This window comes from Pagrus major, chromosome 11, assembly GCF_040436345.1.
Source record: "Pagrus major chromosome 11, Pma_NU_1.0".
Lineage (NCBI taxonomy): Eukaryota > Metazoa > Chordata > Actinopteri > Spariformes > Sparidae > Pagrus > Pagrus major.
This window is the reverse complement of record NC_133225.1, coordinates 15,777,670-15,787,338: the sequence shown is the minus strand read 5'-3', so window position 1 is coordinate 15,787,338 and position 9,669 is coordinate 15,777,670.

The window sequence follows — 9,669 nt, the reverse complement described above, 5'->3', positions numbered from 1 at the left end:
GCTGAGGCTTTCAGCTGCCCAGCTGAATAATAACTTCTTTTAGGGATCTTCAAGCTGCATGGAACCATCTATTTGTTTTTTAAATGTTTTATTTGACATTTTACAACCAGTCCCCATCTACTTCAGTTACTTAGCAGAATGCTGCAACACTGTCCTGCTGTGAAGCTGCAGAAATGTCTTGTGGACTACAAAACTTCACCCACATTTCCATCCGCATGAGGGTGAGTAGGTAATGACGGAACTTTCATTTGTGGGTGAACTTATCCTTTAATTAATCATATCCATGCTAGCTTAAAGATGTGCAATTAAAGTCAAACTGAAGAAATGTGCTTTGGATTCAAAAATATTCACAAAACACAACATAAAACTTCAGACACTGAACTAATTCTGAGTAGTGTACTTACAGTGTGGCTGAGCGTGTTGACATTGTGTTAAAGCGGAGGACTTTAGGACCCTGGAGCCGGGAGCCGCAGCAGCTACATTGCAGTGTATTTAAATGGGAAAGTCATGATGATGGTGATGTGAGCAGCACACCTTTCCACGTCAGGAACGAGGAAGACGCAGCTGTCCGTACCTGTCACAGTGAACTCCGTGTGTGTGTGTGTGTGTGTGTATGTGTATGTGTGTGTGTCTGAGCAGCTCCTGTCCCACTCCATGTCCGCCCTGTAAGACCTGCTCTGTTCGGGACAAGTGTGCTGAATCACCGGACCCCAGTGGGATGAATGAGGAATGAGTTTTATTGCTAACTGGAGACGAAGCGTGAAGAGAGATGACGGCAAAAAGTGAGTAGAAGAAGAAGAAGAGAAAGCCTCCGAAATCTGTGCGAGTCTCGGCTCTGTCCGTACTTGTCTGCGTCCATAATGTGATTGTGCTGTCATCACACTGAGATTGCTGTCTAGAGCACAACATGTTCAGATTCTGTGTAGATGACACGGAGCAGGTTTAAACCGCAGAGATTCATATCATCAGTACAGAAACAAGCTGCTCAGACACCATGCAGACTGGAGAAACTTTCATTTTACAGCCAATAATACATCTATAAACACACACAGTCTGACCACCGTGAGCAAACAGAAAACACTGTATGGAGTTTGGTGTCAGGATTCATCCAGCTGCTCTCTTAAAGTCTTTGTAGCCTGTGTGACAACATTCATTATGATGTGGTCAAGCAGGCTCTCAGAGTTCAAATACACTTTAAGATACACACACACATATATATGAGTTCCAGCTTTTTATTAAAGTAAGGCAATCCGTGTTCAAAAAGGAGTAAGAAGAAAATAAAAACTTTTCTAGTCCCACCTCCTTTGTCTGTTTATCTATAGGCTTTATTATTAAAAACAAAAACTGCACAAAACCTTACATAAAGAACAGTTACGCTTCATGAATTCTTCTCTTTTATGGTGGGTGGTAATCGGCATTACGGTGCAGAACTGCTACCTGCTATGACAAAGCGAAAATGGAAAAAACCCTAAATGATTTATTCTCAAAACAATCTGAGTCAGAATGTTTCAGAAGCTTCATAGCTGCTAGAAGACAGCTCTGTTTGAAGCACTCCAGCATATTTTAAAGTTTTTGTTTATAAAAATGGTCATGTAATAACAATGCAAAATACAGCACATAATATGAGGAATAAACATTTTTGATACATTGTGCTTCTTTGTCGCACATATAACAGTTTTCCCATAACAATTTTACTTTAAAGTCTCTGTACTCAACCCATTAGTTCTCCTCAGACTTTCAGATCAGACCTCCAGGGTCCGTGCACACATCCTCCTCTCACCATCATGAGATCCATTCTTATGCTCTCTCTAAGTTGACCTTTGGCTTCTTCACAGGGATGCCGTACAGGCACAAGATGTACATGACAGCCCGGACTCCCCAAGCCGGTAGGTTCACATTGTGTTCACAGTCATTTATTCTCACAGTCAGGAACAATTAGCAGAGTCACAAAGGAAAGAAAAAACAAACCCTGTGCTGCTCAGAGTAACAATAACAAATGGAATAGCAGTGTGGTGATAGTTGCTCTTGCATTTTTTCCCCCAGGTTGTCAGTCATAAACAGTCCAGAATTGGATCCTATCATCACAGACTTCAGGTGAGTGTCTGTAAACTGACACATATTTAAGTCAGTGAAACACTAATTCGGATAGAAGCATATTCTGGTTCAAAATGTTACCCTCCTGTGAGTTAATCACTTAAACTTTCCCAAGATCTGCCCTGATATCAGACCAATTTCCCAGACATTTCCCCAAAACTCTTACATTCATTTCAAGAGACGTCCTCATAGACATAAGTAGCCTGGGAGTGTCTGCGTGTATCGGTGTCTGCACTTCTATGGCTTTCACGATCAAGTTCCCCAAACAAAAGCTTGCCTTTCAGCTGGTTTCAGTCCCTTGAGATTTCTTTCTTTTCTCTGAACAGCCTCAATTTTGTTCCTCTGTTTCAGGTTACAGCTACCTGGAGACAAAGATGGTCTGGAATCAACAAATCCGTCGAACGGGTAAGACCGTGCAGTGAACTCATCACAAAGAAAAACTCTGAGGAACCCACTGATGTCCCTTAATATGCAAGAATGATTCTTGTTTTTCACTATCCTATATGACAGTGAGTCGCTGTGAATAGATTACGTAAAGGACATGACATATTAGCGACATATTCAGATAAAGGTCATCAGAAAGTCACTGGCATTAAGGCAGCTCCTCCCTGCTGTTCAACATATCAATAATTCAGACGGAGTGAACCCGAGCGTCATTTCTCTTCTCTGTCTGTCAAGTTATGACCTGATGAGTGTGAACATGAACCAGCTGCTCATTGAAGAGTTTTAATCCTGCCATCTCTGTCTTGGCATGTGAAGGATTTAGCAGGAGCCTGAGGAGGAGGAGGAGGAGGAGGAGGAGGATAGCTGAGGGAGGGAACTAAAGGGAAAGAGCATGAAGGATCAGAAAAGTTAATTATACATTGAACAAAAGTTAAAGGTGCTAAAACTAGCACATTTTCATTAAGCCCTTTTACACTGGATGAAAAACCCAAACATCTTTTGTCTTCAGTGGAAAAAGGAACAATAGAGCATGTTCACATGGCGGCCATTTTCCTTTGACAAGTGGGTGAAGCTCAGATGTTGTACTGCTGTGTTCTGGGCTACATGTCCTATAAACGTAGGCAATCTGACAAATTGCTATCATTTCACTGTTTCCGGATTGATGAGCAACTGAAAAGACCACGGAGAGTTTAATCTGGAGGGACATCAGGCCATATTTCCCGATAAAACCACAGGTTTGATGCCTAAAGGCAGCTAATCAGGTGTTTGATACAGTACGATTAGGAAAGGTGTCAATTAATTCAGAAACATCAACACACATCTTGTAGACATTTGTCTAAACCTGGAAGTGATGTAATCAAACGGTAATGTTAGCTAGGAAGTTGCTGAATGCTAACATCAGCTAACGTGTTATCAAATGTGTCGTTTTACCTTGAAATATGCACAGATGTGCCCTCAGATGTTCACTTTCCATCATCTTTTCAGTTGCTGATCAATCAGGAAGCTGTAAGATGATTTGTCAGATCACCTACGTTTATACGACTTGCAACCTGTAAAACAGCAGCATTTCATTAGCCCAGCATTCAAGTTTCCCCACCCTGTTATTTGCTGTTGTGCTGAGAGTTAGATGAGAAGAGCGATACCACTTTCATATCTGTATGCTGAATATGAAGCTATAGCTAGACAGTTAGCTTAGCTTAGCTTAGCTTTAAGACTGGAAACAAGGGGAATCAGCGAGCCTGAGGGTGGTCCTTGTTTTTGTGCCATTAAACAAAAACATCAAATCCTTTTCAACTGAGGGTTGTTTAAGTAAACATCCACCCTCAGTGTTTATATGAATGTTAAGGTTGATTTACTATTGTGTGATGCATAAAGTAAAGCAGTAGATTTGCGAATGATTATATGAAGCTAAAAGCCTACAGAGTTTGAAATGACAGCAATCCTTGTTTTTCTTCTCGCCACAAATCCAATTGTCCACCATGAGGACAGCTTCGGATCAAATCAAATTATCTCCACCTTAAACCCATGACTCTGTGCTCCTCACTGCACACGTGAGAGATGGATCTTTTTTTTATCATAGTCTATGAAGATAAATGGATTTTCCTCTCATGTTTTTGTGTTGACCAAAGTGCTTTGCGCTTGTGTTTGTGTTGTTCTGGGGAAGAAAAATATGTCAAATATGATGAGCACTTAGTCACAGTCACATGAGTGAGATCTTTATGCTTTCCTCTTGATGTTAGCAGTGTTACTAATAGACTGTGTATGATTGTGGCCGTGTATATATGTGTGCTATAGAGTCATGCTACTGTACAGTTAATATTTTCCTCTGTCGTGGTGGAGTGAAATATTTTCTATAAAGGATTTCTAGAAGCTAGGAGCTAACTAAAGCAACAACAGTTACCAGCAGTTAGCGGTTACCCTGATGATATGCTGTCCCCTACTTGTTTGGAGTATGAACTCAACAGGTGGTTAATTCTTACATATTGCACCTTTAATATTGACACATGCTATGGCATTAAAAGTATTAATGATGTTAGCACTTTTCTGACAGAAGGTATTTGACCTTTTTCCACAACAGACATTTTGATAATTTAAAGCAGGAATGTGTCAGTAATATCTTCAACAATGGCTCCGTTCCATTTCCTTTGTCAGTGAACTAGCATGCAAAGTGGCAAAGCCCTGATACTAGTTAAGCTAAATGGAGTGTAACCCCTACTGATATTATTAATCAACACCTCTGTGGTTTACACCTTATTTCTGTGTTAAAATGGGGCCTATTTGTGAAATATAGCACATCTTTAATTACTGATCTGGATCTGATAGACTCTCCTCTGCTTTCAAGTGCACACACATGCACACACAGACTTATATGCACTTAATGGTAGAGTGGCAGCTGCAGGTTATAGTGATCAGACACCATTACTCCTGGCTCTGTGCCTGTTTTCATTCACGATTTCATATCGAGTCTCTGCTCTACTGCGATCTATGTCTTCTATTTCTGGACCCTGATCGCTGCAGTGGCAGAGACTGAACACTGCAGCAGACTGGACCGGCTGAGAGTCTCACTACGCATTAGCACTTTCTCGCTCCTTTTTTTTTTTTCTTCTTTTTTCACTCTTTCAAGCCTCATTTTCTCTCTTTCACATACAGCAGCAGAAAGTTTTGTCGGGTATGAATGAAGGAGTTGTAACTTATTTCTTCTCAGCTGTCACTCTGTCCTTCCTCTTTGTAGACAATTTTTTTTGTTTCTTATCATTTATTAAAATCTTCCGTGACCATGAGTCTTGGGTATTTTAAGCCCGCCCCTGACTTTGCATTAACCAATCGGAGCAGAGACTGCAGTTTGTAGCATGAGGTTGATGGTCTGAAGAGGCGGGACAAGCGTTTTGCATGTCAGTGTGTGTGTTTGTGTGTTCGCGGCAGCACAGTGAGGCTGTGTTTTCTCCCCTCATGTGTAATAGTCATCCCAATCTTATTAAGGTCTGCTGTTGCTGCTGTGTCCTTCCTCCTTCTCCTCCTCCTCTTTTCCTCCCTCCCTCCCTCCCTCCCTCCCTCATTCATTCTTCCCTCTCTCTCTCTCTCTCTTTCTCTTTCACCCGCCTGCCCTTCTGCTGCTGCTTCTGCTCTTGTTGCTGCTGCTGCCGCTGCTGAGACACACACCATTACACTGCACCGCTGGAAAAGGCCCCAGGCTCACATTCACTTCTGCAATTTTTTCTTGAGCTCTGTCCTCTTTCTCTTTTCTTCATCTCTTTCACACACTGAGCCAGATGAAAATGTCAGCAGAGGAAGAGACTCTGTCAAACGGGTAAGGTACTCGCTGAATGTTTGGATGGTGTTTGTCATTCAGCCGGCCTCTGTAAGATGCTCTGTGAGTGTGTGTGTTTCCTCGCCGTGAGACTCAGGCATGTGGACAAACTCGCTGGGTTTATTATAAGGAGCAGCTCGGTTCTTTTGTGTCAAGGCTGTGAGGCCTCCAAAGATTTTATACCAGCTTGAACGAATGTGGCGAAAGCTCTGGCGATAAAGTAATGCTTTGTCACTCTTGGAGGGGTGTGCATGTGTTTGTGTGTGTATGTAGGGGTGTGTATATGATGAATAGTGATTGTGTGCTAAGTGGTTTTATCTGTATCTGTGTGTGTGTGTGTGTGTGTGTGTGTGTGTGTGCCTCACAGATAATGATCATTGTGCAAGTTGCTCCCTGGAGAAATCAACCTAGAATCTCAGCTGACTTGAAGTCAAATTAGATTATTGGGACAATGTGTGGTATGCACATCCTCAACCTCACAGCCTCTCTTCATTGTCCTGGTCATCATGCCCTTTCTTTCTTTCATACAATTGTCAACTATTCCCTCATTTTAAAGGACAGTGTCCTGTACTGTGTGATAATCTTTGCTCAGAGCTGCTTTCTTTCCCCACTCAGTTAGGACCAGTTGAGTTAGTTTCCAGCTATGAGGGAATGATGAAGCCACTGATTGTTTGCTATCAATGTAACTCCTAGTTAGCTGATTAGATTTTTTGCCCCTGCATAGTACTACACAATTTGAACAGTGGGAAGTTGATTTGTCAGATAAAGAAGTAAACAAGCTCTCCAAAGCAGCGTAGTCCCTTGACAATTTTTGTATCTTTGAATCTAACAGGTGATTAAACTCCAGCCAAGTAATGAACTTTTTAAGATGAATTAGCATGTATTTTTCATAGTAAAAGGTTAAAGGATACATTCACCATTTTATTGTCTTTTATTTGTCTTTTTTTTCTACGTTTTAAAACAAGTCCCCATCTACTTCAGTTGTTTAGGAGAATGCTGTTTTACTGTCAAGCTCCAGAAACCTTTTATGGACTACAAAACTTCACCTGACTTTCCACTGGCATGAGGGTGAGAAGACGATGAGGGAATTATCAGTTTTGGGTGAAATTGTCCATATAGGTGAAGCTCCAGGGGATGGATGCTTAGTCAGCACAAGAGCAGTGAGACTCAGTTTGGTTTTGGTGTCCAAAACAAAAGTGGTGCTCTAAATGGCAGTGTCAGACAGGGACAGACATTCATCTGACTGCTTCTAGTTTCTCTGTACACGTGCTGTTTCAGTAAAAGTGACTGTAGGTAGTCACTGCACCTCTTCATACAGAGAGAAAACTGTTTCAACACAGTAGAGAAAGCTCCGATTGTTTTCAGTCAGTGGTAACTATGAGTAGACATGGGACTCTGCAGCATTACCCTTGAAATCAATGACATAAACACACATGCAGTACACTACCTTGCTTGAATATCCTCCTGGCGTTATTAATGTCTGTATTATTGACCGTCCTATGTTTCATGGTTTTATTGTTGGTAGGCAATAACACTAGACATTTTCAGCTGTATTATCTGATAAAGGAATCCCCACACAAACTAAACTTCTCTAGATAAATGCATACTAAAGGATGTATTAACCTTTGGATCTAGTAGCTGTAAAAAGCAAAGTTAACTGTTATTAAATGCATACAAAGTATGTATTAATCTTAATAAAACGACAGAAAAGCTTGGTAAAAGTTTAACAATGACATAACACTGTGGGTAAGGTTGTTAACCTTATAATAAGTGTGTTTGTAATGTTATTATAAACAATTATAAGACACTGATCAGGGTTTTACCCATGTTCTTAAAGGGTAACTCCACCAGTTTACAGGGTACTGCATCATTTGTCAAAAAAGGCCTTTTGTGGCTCCAGAGGAAGCTGCATGTAATCTAGTAAATTACCTCCAGCGATGTCAGTCAGTGGTGAAGTTGCATTGTGGGTAATGTAGGCCCCAGGTTTTAAAAAGGAAGAAGAATGTAGAGTTTATAAACACCGTTCATTGTTTAGGATGCTGTTATTAACACTTACTTAGTCTTATTAACACATAATAATGTTTAAAAAAGGCTGTTTTCCCTATTAACAAGCATTTGAAAAACATAAAAACTATCATATCATCATCAAAAACAATCGTACACTGAACATACGTGCTTCTCGGCAAGACAGCAGTCGTCATTGTGTGTCTCCCTCTGTTATCAGGAGGCTCAGCTTGCTGCTGGTCATATGGTGCACACAGCAGTCACCCGCATGTCATTAGCCAGAGCTGCACCAGCGTGTGTGCTCCTTTATGGTGGTGTGTGATGAGTTCCTCTGTGTTTCTAATGGCCAGGAATGTAAAGTGAATGCTGTCGATTAGTCACTGCTGTTATACATATTGGTCGTAATTGTTATGGCTCAGTTTCTGCTCTCCTATTCTTCTACATTTGTCTAATGTTTGCTGCCGACATCTGAACTCTGAGGTAAAAAGGCGACTGACTGACTGACTGACTGACTCACTAACCCTGACTACAGCTGTTTCATGTGAATGGGGAACGATGTCACACTCGTGATCAATACAGCCTGGAAGTTTAGAGAACTATCATACGCTTTCAAGATAAAACAAAATAGAAATCAAGTTCCTCTTTCACAAAAAAACACATCAATAACCCAACAAACAAAAGAGAAACTCCAACATTTCATGATGCAAATGATCATTAATAGCAAATAACTGCATCTAGAAAGTCGCAAAAAGTATCATTCTCAAAACAAACAGGTCATAATCTAAATGACAGAAATGAATCATCTAAATGTGACATTAGTGTTTCATGTTTACTATCAGCTTAATAGACACGGCTCATTGTTCTCAGTGTTACTGTGTCTCTCACATGCTGTGAGCTGTTGGGGAAGAAATGAAACACACATTAAACAGATCCATTATCAGCACAGTGAGTGAAATGAAAGAGGAGGGAGCCTTGTGAGTGCTGTGTGATTCATGACTTGTGCCCAGTTTGGCCACACTGTGCACTCGTCATGCGAGGGTCATGTGCACCGTGTAATGAAAACATGATCGGCCATCAAAAAGAGTCGTTCATCACTTTCACAAACACAGCTCGCAAACAGTGAGTTGTATTTACAAGTGGAAACATGAATAATCGTATTCAAACTGGTCGCTGAGCTTGTTTCGATGATTGTACGAGTTCTCTGATTGAAGCTCATGTGCAGTGTAATGCAAACGGCAAAGCTCTCTCTCTCTCTTTCGAGCCAGTTCGCTTGTCCGGCTCACTCTTCCTGTGTGTCTGTTTCTCTTGTGAAGTGTTAGAGGAATACAATGTGTTGAATAAAGGAGGAATATGTAACTGAGACAATCTCAAGATCCCAATCTCTATTATAAGTCAGTGTTTGGAGACTGCCTTTGTTGCTGTGATGAGAACAGGGTCACTGCAGTAGTGAGAGAGACGGAGATAATGGTGGAGCAGTGTCGTAGATCTAATTCGGGTCTTTAAATATGAATCAGCTTAGAGCTTCTTTTAAAGGAACATTATATAACTGTGTTAACTTAAAATAACCTTCAAAATCAGCCTGATAGTACAGTGACTTGTAAAAGGGAGAATGGTCCCTGAAATGCCTGTTCTTGCTCTATATCACACTCCGCCATCTATAGGTCTCGAGCTAACTTTCAGAAGAAGCCAGCTCGGTGTAACGTGAGGGTTCAGTGTGTGGTCATTGGATCGCTCTTGATGAAAAGAGACAGCAGCATGGAGATGGATAACTTTCTTATGCAGCACTTATTTTACTTCTCTCCACAGTAAATCAGGCTCAC